This window comes from Pseudorca crassidens, chromosome 1 (genome assembly GCF_039906515.1).
Source record: "Pseudorca crassidens isolate mPseCra1 chromosome 1, mPseCra1.hap1, whole genome shotgun sequence".
NCBI lineage: Eukaryota > Metazoa > Chordata > Mammalia > Artiodactyla > Delphinidae > Pseudorca > Pseudorca crassidens.
Genome location: NC_090296.1, coordinates 108431166 through 108448743, shown reverse-complemented (window position 1 = coordinate 108448743; position 17578 = coordinate 108431166). Strand labels below are relative to the sequence as shown.

At 43.0% G+C, this 17578-nt stretch overlaps 1 long non-coding RNA gene across 2 annotated transcripts in view; it reads left to right on the top strand.

The window, feature by feature from the left end:
- The window catches only part of LOC137230136 (uncharacterized), a 30014-nt gene extending 12713 nt beyond the window's left edge, over nucleotides 1-17301 (top strand). The window contains exons 2-7 of one of the 2 annotated variants that reach the window (XR_010946011.1): nucleotides 1360-1823; nucleotides 4837-4916; nucleotides 7407-11643; nucleotides 13483-13593; nucleotides 13884-14359; nucleotides 16932-17301. This is a non-coding gene — a long non-coding RNA (uncharacterized lncRNA). Of the gene's footprint in view, nucleotides 1-1359; nucleotides 1824-4836; nucleotides 4917-7406; nucleotides 11644-13482; nucleotides 13594-13883; nucleotides 16118-16931 lie in introns of those variants that run through there. The other variant, XR_010946010.1, reaches the window with a different exon arrangement.
- Nucleotides 17302-17578: the final 277 nt, after the last annotated feature.

Genomic DNA, 17578 nt, shown 5'->3' with positions numbered 1-17578 from the left:
GATACTTGATAAATTGTGACTCATTAATTCTAGAGACCTTGATGTTGGCTATTTTAAAGGCCGGGTTTGATTTCTCTATACTAACTTGAATAAAACTGTCTTAGAATCTTAGCAGTTTAGAATTTGGGAGCCAAGTCTACTTTAAGAGAAGATAAAGTAATGTAAGGAAAAGTAAAAGTATATGTTTGCATTTGATCAGAAAAAGACATTTGCACAAGCACAGCACAGCACCTGGGGACACAGGACTTATCAGCATCTTGTCTGACATGGATATGGGCCTTTTGTACATTATAAACTCAATAAAACCAAACAGTATGGGGGCAAGAAAGCTAGTGTGTCTCTTGGGCAGATCTAAAGCATTTAGAAAAGAAGGGGATAATCCTGCTCTTCTCCAGGCTGACCACATCTAGAGAATCGCATTTAGTTTAAAACAATGTTCACCAAGGAAGTAAGGTTGAAATCATGTCATTGGAGAAATATCTGAAAAACAGTACATTTTTATTCTGAAGAAGAGCAGACTCAGAGGACACACTATAATTGTCTCCAAATTTCATGCTACACGAACTGTTAGAACTTTTCTCTGGCGCCTCAAAGCTAAAACCAGGATCAGTGGATGGAAGCCAGTAGGAGCTGGGGGTTAGCCCAGTATAAGGAAGGCATTTTTAACTATCAGAGCTGGTACAAAGTAGTAAAATGACTTGCCCTGGAGATTCCAGTCTCTCATTTTGTCTCTACTCGTGTTGAAGGGACCTGAGGGGAAAAGTGAGAAAGGAGTCAGGTATTTGATGGGAACAGGGTCATGCCTGATACTATATCCCAACCCATCTACAACCCTAATCAGAGACTATTCAAGCTTGTCATTTGATCCTGAGATCAGGTTTTCAGTTGTGAGCTATTGGGAGAGGCAATGTAAAACCATGCTGTAAACTCCAGCTGTCGAGTTGGACAGACCCAGGTTTAGATCCTGTCTCCCCCACCTCTTTCTCTGTGACTCAGGCAAATTATACGCCTCTCCAAATCTGTTTGCCTGTCTGTAAAATAGGAATAGTATTGGTTTGTTCCTCAAAGAGCTGTTATGTAAGAACTAGCTACGATAATAATACATATATCATGTTGGACACATGGTAGCACACAGTGAATTCTCAATAGGTATTTTTAAGTTAAATCACGTGAATTATTCTTGTCCTTCTTATTATGTAGATTCACGTTTAATAAAGTAAAGCAAGAGTATTTTCTGATTAATCTTGAAAAGAACCATAACTTTCTCTGACTTAGAATATTTCCTTATTTCCTAAGATTTCTAAGTTTTATAAATATCACATTATCCAATTCACTTAAGTATATTTGGTTGTTTTGCAGGTAGATCTATGTCAGAAAAAGAATACCGGACTTCCCTGGTGGGGCAGCGTTTAAGAATCCGCCTGCCAGTGCAGGGGACATGCGTTCAAGCCCTGGTCAGGGAAGATCCCACATGCCGTGGAGCAACTAAGCCCGTGTGCCACAACTACTGAGCCTGTGCTGTAGAGCCCGCGAGCCACAACTACTGAGCTCGCATACCACAACTACTGAAGCCCGCGCGCCTAGAGCCCGTGCTCTGCAACAAAAGAAGCCACTGCAATGAGAAGCCCGCGCACCGCAACGAAGAGTAGCCCCCGCTCACCACAGCTAGAGAAAGCCTGTGCACAGCAACGAAGACCCAACACAGCCAAAAATAAAATAAATAAAGTAAAATAAATAAATTCATAAAAAGAAAAGAAGAAGAACACTGAATCTGGAGTCATTGGATCCAAGTCCAAGAGGTTTGGCTGTCGTGTCGTAGACAGGTAATTCTATAGAGTCTCAGTTTCCTCCTTCAAAAAGTAAGAATAAGCACATGTATACCACCTAATTCACTCATACGCTTGTATGGAAGGATTAAATGGTCTAACATAAGTAGAAGTGCTTTTCTAATTATAAAATACTAGTCAATTAGGAACTATTATTGTTGTCCTGACTTATAAAATGGGCAAGGGGTATGATTTCTCTGGCCCCCAAATCTAAGACTATCAAAGGCAGGACCATTCTGAGAATTTAATCCTAAACCTTCTGGGTATAGGAGTACATCTGAGAAAGAAAATAAGAACGTTCCCTGTAAAAGTAGGCATTGGCAGCTCTACAGAAAACCTTTTGGAACCATAGTTTACCTCTCCTGGTAGAAGAAGTGGAAAAGGTGAAGAAGAAAGAAGTAGAAAATGCTTTGAGTGTGACAAAGCATAAAGCATTTGCCCAATGCTTTTCTTAAGAGTAGTTTTCCCTGCTTATGTATTTGCTTGCTTAGTTAGTTCTAACAAGTTGAACATTCTTAGTTGCTAATGATGAAAGTGGAGAGGGGTGCACTTGAAGAAGGAGGGCTGGGTCAAAGCAGAACAGAGACAGGCCTTAAGGATTCAAAGACCTTTAGCACTGGATGGGGTCTTGGAGGTGATTTTACCAAAGGGAAGGATTCGGTAAAGATGTAACTTGCCCGTAACTGTATTGCTTGGAGGCGCAGCACTGACAGTGCTCTGCTAAGGTTTGTGCTTTGGTGTTTTGTTTTGATTTCTAAGTAGATTCTGAGAAGAAAGTAAGGTAAAGAGGAGAAAGAAGGGGGAAAGGAGAGAAAATATGCTTTAACTGAAAGGAAAACATTTCTGTTACTCACCCCTCACAGAAGAATCTGGAACATTCATGAATATGTTTGAGAAATGTTTGATTTTTAATAGAGGATGAAGCTTCTTTCCCAAGGAAATACAACATCATTATCTCCACTAGGGCTTCCCTGGTGCTGCAGTGGTTGAGAGTCCGCCTGCCTATGCAGGGGACGCGGGTTCGTGCCCCGGTCCGGGAAGATCCCACATGCCGCGGAGCGGCTGGGCCCATGAGTCATGGCCACTGAGCCTGCGCGTCCGGAGCCTGTGCTCCGCAACGGGAGAGGCGGCAACAGTGAGAGGCCCGTGTACCGCAAAAAAAAAAAAAAAAAAAACTCCACTACTTGGACTCTGTTCTAAGGAGAAAAAAAATAGTAATTTTTTTTTTAAAGTTTCATGCTACAAAATGTTTACTACAGTACCATTCCCGACAGTGGAGAATTGGAACAACCCAAGGGTTCAGCCAATGAGAGGATATTTGAGTAAATTATGATGTAATCTATCAAAGATTATACAACCACTACAAATGCTGTTACTGGGATTACGAAATAAAGTAAGCAAAAGCTTTTGTTATAGTGAGGCAGGGAATGAGGACAGCATTGCGTGGACAGCATTGATCAGAGGGAGGATTCAGAGTAGGAATCTACTGTATTGGAAGAAAAGAGATAAAAGGAGGTCAGTAGATAGAAAATGAATTAGGGACTTCCCTGGCGGTCCAGTGGTTAAGACTTCGCCTTTCCAATGTGGGGGTGTGGGTTTGATCCCTGGTCGGGGGGCTAATATCCCACATGCCTCGTGGCCAAAACACCAAAACATAAAACGGAAGCGATATCGTAACAAGTTCAATAAAGACTTTAAAAATGGTCCGCATAAAAAAAAAAAAAAAAAAAAAAGAAAGAAAATGAATTAAATTAGGAAATTCATAAAAAGGTGTGAATTTTCGACAGGGCTTTATAGGGAGACAGACAAATCAAGGAAAGGTGAGCAAAGTTGGAATAATTTGTACACTTTTGGCTGCAGGAGTGAGAAGGCCAAGGACAGAGTGGGAGGTCGCCAGGTGGGGTTATGGCTTCAATCTCGGCTCCACTGAGCACTCCCTCCACCCAGTGGCTTTGACAAGGAGGCACCTCCCTTATGATAAGAAATTCCACGTGTAATTTCAGGAGGAATGTGAGGGGGACAGACATCAACATCATGACAGACAGTTTTCTAACCATGAAAGGAGAGTGTACATATGTGCCAGGAGACTGTAGATTTCTTGCTTCTCTCTTGGTTTCGTTGCAATCAATCAGATATTTCTCCCTCCGTGCAGTCACTTGGACATTCTAATGGAATTGTCACCTGGAAGGCACATTCTATCTAAGCCTCCTCCCACATAAGCTGGGGGTTGCAGCCGTTGTAACAGCCTGTTGTGTGGATTGCTTTTCCTGTTCTTACCATTGCCAAGGAGGACAGGCTGTCTGGAGAGGAAAGCAGGCCAAGAACTAGGAGTCAACAGTTACAGTGTATATTCACAGTATTATCATCAAAAACATGTACATGCGGGGAAAAGAAAAGTCAGAAAGGAAATACACACCGATACCAGCTGCGATTGCTTTTGGATGATGTCAACATGGGTGAAATATTTTTTTCCTTCTTTTGACACAGCTGTGAATTTTCCAGATTTCCTTTAATGAAAGAGTGCAACTATTGTCATTTATAAAGTGTTAAAAATAACAAGCACAAGACTAAAGGAGAGAGTAGCACCATTTGATTGAGAAAATTTTCCTTCATTTTTCATTTTAATTATTTTCTCATTATTAAAGTGATACATGCTTACTGTAGAAAATTCCTGGTACTGATTTAACCTCTAGCTTCATTTTACTATACTACGTTTATTTGTCCTGCAACCAATCAAAAATTCTCTTTTGAAACAGAAGGGATATCAATTCATCAGTCTCCCATTCTTCTCTTTTTACTTATTTTATTAGATTTTTAAAATAATTTCAAGGTGAATAAAGGAAATATTAATCTTCCCCATTCTCAGATATTCAATGTTAACGTATGATAGGTATCCTACCACTCTCTCTCTATTCTCACACAAGAATATAGAGTTTTTCCCAATTTGAAAACAGAACTACACTAAACATATTACTCTCTAACTTTTTTCTCTTAACAATACATATCCCAGAGATGAGACACAGAGGTGAAGTACCTTGTCCATGGTCACACAGCTAATGCGTGGAAGAGCTGGGATTTGAATTGAAAAAGGTGAGTTCTTTTGTTTTCTTCTTTTTTTTTTTTTTTTGGTTGTGCCACACCGCTTGCAGAATCTTGGTTCCCCAACCAGGGATCGAACCGATGGCTCCTGTAGTGGAAGCATGGAGTCCTAACCACTGGACCACCAGGGAATTCCTGGGTCTGAGCTCTTAATCACGACAGATGATTGTCTCTGACAAAAGAGAAGAAGGCAGAGAACAGATCTGAGGGAGCTGGTCAATGTTTCGGGGAAAAGAGGATGAAAAGGAGCGTGCTAGCCTGCAGTGATTTTCCCTCTTAATTCTATACTCCAACAGTTCTTCCTGACTTCACACATCCTCTCTGTGAAGACAGGTCCCGTCATGAAGAGGGGCATCCACTGGACCGCAGGCTCCACATCTCCTACCTTGGCCATACCATAAATGCTCAGGAGATGGTGGTGGTTGGTCAGCTGCTTTGGGCATATGTAACCCACCTGTCCATCCCTGGCGAGCAGCCGGGCATTTTGACTTGTAATTGTTACCTGTTGTTTGCTTTCACATCAGGTGGCTTCTAGTTCTTGGATTAAGGAGGAAGGATGTCAGCACTGCAGCCTGCAAATGCTCTTGGGTTCAGGCTTGACATCGTGACAGGTAATTTTATAATTGTGAAAAAAAAATGTACATATGTGCCAACTGACTTGGGACATTTATGGGTCCTTTTTTTTTTTTTTTTTTTTTTTGTGGTACGCGGCCTCTCACTGTTGTGGCCTCTCCCGTTGCAAAGCACAGGCTCCGGATGCACAGGCTTAGCAGCCATGGCTCACGGCACGAACCCATGTCCCCTGCATCGGCAGGCGGACTCCCAACCGCTGCGCCACCAGGGAAGCCCTATGGCTCCTTTTAATTAAAACTCAGACGGGAATTTTCGATTTGTTACCTCATAACCAGTGATGATGCAATGAATGGTTCATTCTGAATTGATCCTAACCTGTAGGAAATTGCTGTTTATAATGCACACATCACTTTCTTCCCCACCTTTTCCCACCTTCATTCCACTTTCATGTCTCTGCTCACATCTCATTACCGTGGTTGTCTTGCCTCTTAAAAAAAAGGAAAAGAAGAAAACTGTTTTGTTCCTTAATTACTGCATTATTATGAGATGTATAATGAAATTCTGATGTTCATGTTTATAAATATAATCCTGGAATTGCTATTTGTCACATGAATTCGAGTCCACAAATATATGAGGAGTGCCCTGCAGTATACAAGGAACTGGGGATACCAAGACTGTACACAGTCCTTCCCCAGTAGGAGAAGTGAAAACAGATTACCTATAGCACCGTGTGCAAAGAGTAATAGAAGGCTGGGCACACTATAGAAGAAGCACAGGAAAGACAGAGACAAGAGAAGTGATATAAGGGAAGCCTTTATGAAAAAAGTAGTTGTTTAGCTGGGTTTTGAATAAGAGTTTGACAGGTGGTTGAGTAGAAAGGGAAAAATCACTCAAGTCATCTGCAAAAGCACAGAGGTAAGAAATTGCATGTGTGTCTGCCATTTGTTGATAATGGAGTGTACGGGCAGATGAAGGAGGGGTATAAATGAGAATGGATTGGTTTCGTGGTTTTGAGATTTTTATTTATTTATACTCGCTATGTACCAGATACTGTTATTTTCCAAATACTCTTCTAATCCTCATAGCAATTTAGGCAGACTACTGGACTGCAGAATTGAAGTAAGACCTGACCTCAAAAATCTAGATGATTGGTCAAAGGAAATAAAAAGCATGGTAAATGTGATTTTATAGAAACAGACTCAAGAACGTTGAGGTCCATATGTAACTCTCCTCCAGCAGTAAGTCCTCATGCCCCAGAAGGAGATTTTGGCTTGATTCTGAGACAGGGAAAAGGGATTGCTATGTACAATTACTGTGCACCCGAACCTTTTCACACTGATGTCCTTTAACCCTCAACATCATCCTGTGAGGTACGTGGTGGTCTCCCCACTTTACACGAGGCTTGAGGAGGTCAAACAAGTTATCCAAATCACGCCACAAGTAAAATGAAGGGGCTGGAGTTTGTCCAATTCGAAATCTGTTTCTCCATCCCATGCCTTCCTAGAGAAGAGCCAGAGAGAACCAAACACCAGAGACTTTCCTCAAGCTACTCCACCCTGGAATGGCTACAGGTAGGGCAGCTCTGTGTGGTGCTTTCTTGGACAATCTGTTAAGGAGTGTGGAGAAGACAGGTGGGAGAAAAGGCTTTCTCCTTTGGGTACTTGGCATTTAAGACAGGTATCTGATGATGCTCGTTAAATACTTACTGAGGCCGTGTGCTCTTTCTTTCTGGAGTTTCATCATAAGATGGGGCTTTCAGGGGAGACAATTTATGACCTACACTACCTCTTCCCTCTTCCCCCAACCAACCAAGCCCTGATAGGTACCAGACAGAATCACTGAAATTAAGCCATTCTACAAAAATAGGGGTGCATGGTCATGATGCCCTTAATGGTTGTCATTTTACAGGACTAAAGCTCAAGAACTTTGGAATCCACATCCACCGGGTAGGTTTTTGTTTTTTCTTGGAGTTCCTTGTATTGTACCTTGGTGATTAAATAGCCCAGACATATATAATACTTTTCCCTCGCAATTCCACCTCCCCTTTCTATATCCTCCTTTTCCACTTCAACCCTTCTCCTTCCGCTAACGCGCCTCTCTAGTATTGCCTTATCTGCCTTTGTTACGGAAAAAAGGGAGCTGGTACACTAACTCACACAAAGGCTTTGGTGACCAAAACTGACTTTATATCCGCCGTCCACTTTCAAGGTATACAATCTGCATTTTAAAAAAGAAGCTTTGAGACAGTGGTGTTCATCTCAAAGGAGTGACTCTCCAATGGTAAAATTTCTGGCAATCTTCCTCGGGAAGATTAACCATAATCCAGATCGCTGGCATTTTGCGCCTGTCTCTCATGAGCCTGGCACAGAGTTAAGCACTTGCATGTGTGACTGATTCTCACAACAACCTGCCAGGGGGGCATGACCATCCCCATTCAGAAAAGGAAACCACGGTTCAGAGAGATGAAGCTATTAAAGCTATTCACTAAGGCCAAGGAAGATTAGAACCCGGGTGTGTCTGGCTTCCAAGCCTTAACCCCTTCTGACGTTCGTGCTGCTTCCCTACGAGGAGATGATGGGGTCCTTCTGGTCAGCTGGTTTCCATGGTGTTGGATGGTTTCCTCCACTTACTACACCTGGGACAGGTATAGCATGCACCTGGCAATGAAAGGGAAAAGGGCGGGACTCTGCGTGTTCCTCCAGAACAAGTACCCTAGAGTTTAGCCCACGAGCCTGGTCACTTCTTTGTCTTCACTTTGCCCAGTTTGGAGGTCTTACTGCTCTTCAGGTAAGGTTTCTCACATAGAAGCTTTCCTGAAATGAAGGAATCAAAAAGCAGGACCAGGGACCCAGGACTTACTGTGACATCTATACGCTGACCCGCGCCCGTAAACTATTACACCGTGAGTGAGACCCGCGCCCGTAAACTGTTACACAGTGAGTGGTCTTTTCCAATCGCCTTCAGGTGTTAGTTTAAGCGAGTAGATTTAAAAAGAAAAGTTGAAAAGATTTTAAAGATTTAGTAAAAGGGAGCAGTTGATACACATCAGGCCCAGTAATAATGCCCTACAAACCTGTCAGTTTGTAGTAAAGGGACAAGAGTAACTGAGGGGAATCCTTGCCCCATGGTTTATGGTCACCGACTTGGTCCACTTTGATGAATCAGCTAGTTTGACTTATTAGAAAAATGAAATGAAATGTTTGCCCTGGCCCAGAATTTCCACAGGCCCCTGCAGGATAAAAAGATCCCTTTTCTGTGTCTCTTTAATTTTATAATATGCATAATGGTCTCCGTGAAGCATCTTGTTCTGAATTTATCAGAGCTTTAAACGAATGTCATGATCTGTTTTAATTTAATGATTAATGTTATCAATTTAAATATTGTCGATCTTTTCTTGTCCTTGCTAAACTTGCCCACAGATGGGGACATTCTCATTAGAAATGCAGATGCCTAGATACCGCTCAGAAAATGGAAGGGGAAAAAAAAGCATGTCTACAATAAATATTGCAGCCAATTAGACTTCATCATAGTAATTTCTCTGGCTTTGTAATGTTTGTTTACTGAATTTTGTAGGGAAATTGTTGCGATTTCTGATATCCAGACTCATAAAAACTCCATCCTCGTGTTTCCCTGCAATGGGAAGTTATAACAGTAAGAAACATTTTCTTCCTTACCAGACTGCATCTCAATTATGAGTTAGACATTCGAAGATCCAGACCCAAACGTGTAAATCTGTTTGTACACATTCAAAGAAAGCTCTCATACATTTCCTAAAAACCCACACATTAATACTGCTTACTTTTCAGCAGGGGTAAATGGGGGTCTCAGAGACCTCCTCAGAACAGGCTGGAGTTAAATAATATTGCATGTTTTTCATTTTACTGTGATGAATGCAAAGCTATTAAATAACCTTTTAAAGAGTTGGTGTAATTATCTGTAAACAGTAACGTTACAAAAAAAAGGTCAAGTTGTCCTGCCATTAGATGTTTATGGATGTAAACTGGATTTATGTTTCCATAAAACAGGCACTGACTAACTAGATTAATTCTCCACAAACTAAACCAACTGTAGTAATATTTAGACACAATAAAATGATGCCAATTAAAACAATTTTATTTTTTGTGTCATTTTGATTAACAGCACACTAAAATTAACCAGAGACCTTAAACTCCGAATGGTTGGCAAAAGGCATCCACAGCTCAATATTATTACCGACAAGAAGAGCAGTTAAGTGAGATGGCTGTGCAATAGTATGAATATTTAATTAATAATTAGTCATGTAATTTCTCCTCAGGAATTATTATCCCTCAAACTGGTTTGTGAATTTAATTATTAGCAGCCTTTTTGTTTCCATGTCCCCTCATTACTGTCAGGATTGATGTAACATAAACTTCATTAAAAATTAAAGCAAGAGTCTTAATTACAAGGCTACCCTGACTGAAGTTAGAATTAGCCAAGTCAGTGATGTGCAAATGAGTGCATTATTTAAGAAACATGCTGGAAGTAGTTATGCTAATGTGAGAGGTTCGCAGTAGCAGACCTTTTCACTTGCAGTTGCATATTCATTAAATGCACTATGCAAATTTAATGTAGCAGTCTTAGTAATGCGTTGTTAATTTATTCAGATTTATTGAGTACGACTTGTAAAAAAAAGTACAAATTTAATTACTCTATCTAGTAGGGATGGTATTAGGAGATAGCAGAGGTTTAAAATGTGTTGATCTGGATTACCGCAGTTTGATGGAAGACGTGGTATCAGAGGACACAGTTTTGATAACTGGGCTTGAAAGAATATTTGATTTACTTATGGAATGATCTAAGAAATCACTGAAATGGCACATGTTCCTTCCCAATAGGAAAGTAAAAAAGTCTTGGTTGTATTAACTTAAGAGCTAAAGCAGTGCTGAGTCCACAACCTAATGGTCATAATGACTCTGTAGAGACCAGTAAAGGTTATGGATGGAGATCTGTATGAAGCAAACTATCTTTGCGGAAGGTTCATTGGTGGTTGGCTGTACCTCCGTGGTGCGCTGACAACCGGCTAGATGAAACCACAGGAATCCTGGCATCCTCTGCAGCGGAAACGCCCTGGCACCCGGCAGGCTGGTGCTATCTTCTCAGGTGGACACTTGGGCTCCACTTTCAAGGGATGCCAAACCCAGAACACAGGGGAGAAAGTGTGTGCTTTCAAAGAGATACATAACCCTCACTAGCACTGGTCACTAAGGCATCACACTTACGGAGTGGACACGCCGGGACTGCTCTCTACTCATCTGCGCTCACCTGATTCTCTGGAAAACCTGGCTGTGAAAGTTATCTCACCCCTATTTCACAGATGAGAAAACCGAGGCTGAAATTGGAATAGTAATTGATGCCCGTGGAAGAGCTGGGATTCAAATCTAGTCCCGTGTTGCTCCCAAGCCTGACTGCACTGCTTTCCCCTTTGCCCCCGCTCTCTTCCTCTCCCTCCTCACTTCTTCCCTCTCTTCTCCCTCTGTCCCCTCTCCTTTCCTTCTCCTCCCACTCTGTCCTCCCTTAATATCGTTTTCCTTTCACTCTCAGATAGATAGATAGATATAGATATAGAAATACGTGGGTGTGTAGATATAATTTAAAAGCTGAAAACGGCTGGCCTGTTTCTCCTAAAGTGCTACAAACAAATGTATAGGTTAAATTGGAATAAAACTGTTTCACGTTCAATAGAGCATCCCCTGACAACCCCATTAAGACTGGTAGGGAACAAACAGGGAATGTTCTCTTTGACTCAAGGCTTGGAGACCACTGTGTGATCGCTATTAGCAGCTTGGTTGGCTTTGAACTCCCCTCCCACCTTTTAACATTTTTAACAGTTTTTTTGCCTTTATAGTCACAAAAATGGAGTCTAATACCTTTTTAATACTATTAATATTTTATCTTAGTTTGGGAATTACTGCTTCAAATCGGTAAATCTTCTGGAGAAAAATCAATACACGCTTGACTGAGCTCCAGTGATGAAAAGGCCAAATGATTCCTAACCACGCGGAATTCCTGGTTCTCAGCACCCATCTTTGGAGGCGTTCCAAGCTCTCCGATATATTCAAACAGTCTGACCTGTACCTATTGATCTCCTTCTGACAGAGGAAGAAGCTAAGCACCTCAACATAAGGTAAGTGTATGAATTGATCACAGGCTGAAAGTTGGTGCCTATGTAAAGATCTGTCTGCATAATTTATTAGTAAGGATCCAGAAAATGAGTTAGGCGGCAAAGGAGAGATTCTGGGCCTCCTCTGTGAATCTTTTCATCTTATGTCCCACATCTGAAGGCCAATCAGTCAGATTCCAGCCACCCACTTCCTGTCTGCTGTCCATTGCTCCATTTAATACGTGCCATTCTGCCTTGGTTCAGGCTTAACTCTGTGTGTGTGTGTGCGTGTGTGCGCACGCACACGCACGTGTGTGTGTGTGTATGTGTGTCTACCACTGAACGGCAAACTTCTGGGAATCAGGGACTGACCCCATTTGCCTTTGGTTAGTGGCAGTGGGATGCTGGTAGTTGCTTAAAAACAAGCTCCCTAAAAAAAATGAATAAGCTCTGATTTGTAGCATTTGCCGATTTCCTTCGTAAATGTTCTCGCTATGTTGATTTCAGTCTACCTACACGATGTCACTAGACGCAGAGTCAGGAAGAGAGAAGCAGTTGCACACCATTATATAGTACATCCACCACCACACAGATGCGAGAGATGTCGATAACCTCAAGAGCATAGATAACACAAAAATGCCATCGAATAAACAGGAAGTGATGTGTTTTGCATATTTATTACCTTTGCTTTTAATGTAATTTATTTAACTGCACATTTATATAATTTTTAATAATGTCTAGGTCTAACAATCAGCTCACAAAATTCTCCAGAATTCAACAATTGGCCCCAGGTCACCAGCGGGTACTTGGAAAACAAGGTTTGCTGTTAAAAACACCAGCACAACCAATAGTGAAAAATCTGCTGGGTCTGTTTCTCCTACTAAAGTGGTGTTTTACTATTTCTATTGGGGGAGGCAACCCCCCCGCAAAATAAGAATTCAAGTTGGCTCCTGCTAAGAGAGCATCTGTAATTCTACAGCATCCACTAGGGTTTTGCTGCAAAAGGTTGGCACCTATCGTTTTTTTTTAGTGATGACAGAGATGTGGGTACATCTATCGCTTGGGTATATGGGACAAGAAAGTGGAAGGAATCAATGATAAGTTATTAAATATTCAGCTGTAAACTATGTGGTTCTGATACCACATACACTAGGTGCAGTGCTCCGTGCTGGGGACACAAAGATAAACGGGACTGGAAGTCTCCTGGTCTGCGGATCAAGGGTGGACGCCCTGGAAAAGACACACTTAAGAAGTCCAGACAAGAGGAGGGGCAGGGTTGAGGAGAGAGCCTGGTCCTGAGCCTAAAAAGAGCTTGGTTTGTTCGCTGAACAGAAAGGAGCCCAGTGGCCGGTGTGCACTTGGCAAGTGGGAAAGGGGTGTGAGACGAAGCTGGTGGGTGTCGGCAGGAGCCACGTGACCCAGTCCCTGTGAGCTGTGTTGAGGATTTGAAACAATTGGAAATGACTTTTTGAGGCGCTCGGAGCTTACCCCTCATGATACTAACACTGTGTGACCCTTGCTCATTAGGTAGTAAACTGCTGCAGGGCAGGGCCAGGGTCTAGTCCATCGCAGGGACAAAAGGAAGTGAACGAATGGATACGTGCCGGCCCTCACCCCCCTTACAGGTTTAGGTCTGAGGTTCAGACTTGAGCTGACTTAGAGGAGGGACTTCTGACTGAGCTGGACCTGAGAGCTGCTGGAGAGGCTCAGACCCCAGGACTTCCTTGCTCTTGAGGATAAGGGACCAGCGCAGCCACAAGGAGACGTTTTCCCCCGGATCTCTGCTTTCCAGGACCTCTGGGAGCTCTTTAAGGTCAATGGATTTGACCCAAGTCCTCATAGGAACATGTGTCACTATGACAGGTTGAGATGGAACCTGGGCTGCAGAGGTGAGCCCTGTTCCCCAGGAAGAAGTGGGAGCCTGTGCAGTTTGGAGCTCAGGTGTGCCCTTCATTGCTTCTCCTGTCCCCACAGGTATGTGTGGTATGCTTTCAGGGGTACTAAGGACTTGCATGCCCTTCTCTGCCACTGGGCTCTTGCACCTACTGCTGAAGGCTGACACTGCCCCTCTGTGAACTAAGGATGCTGAATTCCCCAGAATGTAAATTCCCTAGACGAGAAGAAATAAGAAAAAAGAAATACTTTACATTTACTGATCCCTGCCTCTGTGACAGGCACTATGCTAGGTGCTTTACGTGCTTTATTTCATCTCTTCTTCAGAACAACGCCATGAAATGGATGCCATTATTATTCCCATTTTACAGGGAAGAACCCTGAGGCATCAAAAGGTCAAAAAACTTATTTGAGAATGTAAAGCTGGTAAGTCATAGAGCAAAGACCAAATCAAGTGTTTGTGATGTGAAGCCCATATATTCAAAGCCAGGTCTGTCTGACATCGTGCTGCCATTTAATTTTGGCCCTGGAAGAGGTCACAAAAGGTCACTTTTATCCAGCATTCCCAAATTTCCCTGAGGAACAGGATCACATGGGAGTACTTGTTAATCATGGTGCTTTCTAGGCCTGTTCCATGGGGTCTAGAAATGCTTGAGTCTGGGATGGGGTCCTGGGATTTGTACTGAGTTTAACAAGGTGATTGTTTCCAAGGAAGTCTGGGAAACACTAGGGGGCAAGAATGACCTGTATGCACTTTGCTCAGGACTGAAGCACGTAAAGATCTTGGCCCAAACACCTGTCTCTCCACAGACGAAGAACTGGCTTTACTCTGCCTGGAGACGTTAAGGTAAACGTTAATATGGGAAATTAATTTGTTGAAGTCGTATGTGCCATCAGAGAGAAGGTGGGAGAGTGAAAGAGCACCAGGAGACAAATCACTGGTGAGTTGTGTAGCAGTAGTGTCTGGGGGCAGATGGTCTACAGAACAGCTAATGCATTGATCTCGGATGGGTTCTTCACATTTCCTGAGCCTTGGTTTTCTAGCCTGTAAAATGGTGAGAATAATATCACCATGATAAAAGCGTGAAGATTAAGGGAGAGCACAATGGTGAGTGTCAACTCTGGTCCCACACTGTCCAGGTTCATGTCTCAGCTATGCCACTTCCTCTCTGGGTGCCTTTGGGCAAGTTGCTTAACTTCTCTCTGCCTCAATTTCCTCTTGTGTAAATAGGGAATAGAAATAGGACCTACTCACAGGGGTGTTTTAAAGACTTATTGTAAAGTACTTAGTGCGGTGCTAGGTGAAGAGCAGGTGTTCTGATAATATCTGCTAGATTTCTATCAGACTACCTGGCACATGGTAGGTCCTAATGTGTATGATTTTCCCTGGACCTAAAAGCCAGGTTGAGCACACGATCCTTCTACCCACTGATTCTATTCAAAAGTGAAAAGTGCACATTGGCTTTTCAGTAATGTTTTTAGAGAAAAGAGCAGAGGCCACCGAAAGAGAGTTATTTCGACTCTTGACCCAATTTTACTCTTGGGGCTGAAGTGGTGGGACAGGCACCCCTGGTTGTTGTCACTGTGGAGCAAAGTCACTTCTCTTCTCTGAGCTTAATTCCTTCATTTCTAAAAGGTTCCTTTAGCTCTGAAATCCTGTGAGTCGATGAAAAATACTCCTTGAACCTAACCTTCAAATATCAGTCACTTTGCTGGAAATTCTGGGACTGGGGAGAAATCACCGGGCAGATTGGGTCGTTACGACTTTCTCCTGGCAAGTAATCCTTTTCTTTAAGACCCCTCAGTCATATAGATTTTCAAACGCACCTGGCTTTGCTTAGCTTGTCCTCCTGAAATGATGGTCTTAATCATAAATTCTAATTGGAACGGGATCCACCTCAATTTATTCCTAATGCCTCAGAAAGCGGACCTGTTTCTAGGAATACATTGAGATGGATTCTATTCCAATTAACACTTTGACTCAGTTAAAGTGTTGTTAACCCACTGCTGTCCTCTGATAACCGTCCAATTCATAGCTGGCAAGTTGCTGGCCTCACCAGAGCTTGCAAGGAGATGAAAGCTCCCTAAATATGGTCACCACTTTGAGTGGCATGGACCCAGTTCGTCCTCTCCACCCCAGTCCTGTTCCCATCTTAGCAATTCGAGGGCACTCGGTTAGCTTGCTTTAAGCTGCAATTGAGGTGGACTACTTTCTCTAAATCGGAAGTAGAATGTTTTCATCTAATTCAGACACATTCCCTACTGGTCAGCATTCTCCAGAGAAAGAGAACTGATAGGATGTGTACACACATAGAGGGTGATTTCTTTTAAAGAATTGGTTCATGTGATTTGTAGGGGCTGGCAAGTCTGAAATGTGTACTTTAGGCCAGCAGGCTGGAAACTCAGACAGGAGTTCTGTGTTACAGTCTTGAGGCAGAATTCCTTCTTCTCCAGGAAACCTCAGTTTTTGCTCTTAGAGTCTTCTCTTGGCTGGATGAGGCCAAAGGTTATGGCGGGTAATCTCCTTTACTTAAAGCCAATTGATTGTAAATGTTAATGATAACTACAAAATACCTTCACAGCAGCATCTAGGCTAGTGTTTTTTTTTTTTGTGGTACGCGGGCCTCTCACTGCTGCGGCCTCTCCCGTTGCGGAGCACAGGCTGCGGACGCGCAGGCCCAGCGGCCATGGCTCACGGGCCCAGCCGCTCCGCGGCATGTGGGACCTTCCCGGACCGGGGCACGAACCCGCGTCCCCTGCATCGGCAGGCGGACTCCCAACCACTGCGCCACCAGGGAAGCCCCTAGGCTAGTGTTTGACTGAAGAATTGGGCACCGTAGCCCAGCCAAGGTGACACATGCAAATTAACCATCCTAGATTCCACGAATTATATTTACAATACCCAGGAAGAATTTGGAGATTCGGTGTACAGAATGGCAGCAGACGTGAGGCACTGTGTCTCAGGGTCACCCAGTGCCACCCAACACAGAGGGCTCAGTTTTTATGTTAGATGCCCCTTCCACACCACACACTTCACATAGTGTCTCCAGGTATGTTTTCCCAAGGTGGGAGTCAGGGTGCTTTGTTGGGCAAAGGCAGGGCCACTTCTCTTTGATAGTCCAGTAATGTGAGGTTCATAGTAATTCCTAAGCCCACAGATGCCAAAGGAAGGAAGAGTAGACACCAGTTACAGATTTCTATAAACCAGTAGGTAAATATTCATGATTGAACGCCCAGCCTTGCAGGCACACTTGGGAGATTTTGACCAAAATGGAGCCTCAGAATTTTCATTTCCACTGGGCAAACAGGAAAATGAGATGATGCAGAATTGATGTGTGTGGAAAGCACAGTGATTGGGCATTTACATCTATTTAATTAAGGAACACATTGTAACCTCTATTTACTTCTGTTTAATTAAGGGATTGCTCATTTTGGAGGAGATATCATGCTGGGCCTTCTACTACTTTTGTGATTCAAAGCTCAACTAAGGACGTTTGGGAGATAGTTTGGTGATCTTAGCTCAGTCCCTAATGGCAAGAGCTTCCTATTACAAAGCCAATAAACTACACTGCCTGACTTGCAAAAAGAGAGTCAGGGGGCTTTTCAAGAAAATGATCTCTTGAAGACACAGGAAGTCATTCATGAGAAGGTATGTTATTCTAGAACAATTCTGATCAAAAGTTAGAACCACGATGCTTTTCTTATTTGAGTAGGAAAAGAAAGAGCCAAGGAAAATTATTAGAGCTTTAAAGCTCCTAACTGACGTGAAATTTATTTAGCTTTTTTTTTTTTTTTTTTGCGGTACGCAGGCCTCTCACTGTTGTGGCCTCTCCCGTTGAGGAGCACAGGCTCCGGACGCGCAGGCTCAGCGGCCATGGCTCACGGGCCCAGCCACTCCATGGCATGTGGGATCTTCCTGGACCGGGGCACGAACCCGTGTCCCCTGCATCGGCAGGCGGACTCTCAACCACTGCGCCACCAGGGAAGCCCTATTTAGCATTTTTTTAAATTGAAGTATAGTTGACTTACAATGTTGTGTTAGTTTCAGGTATACAGCAAAGTGATT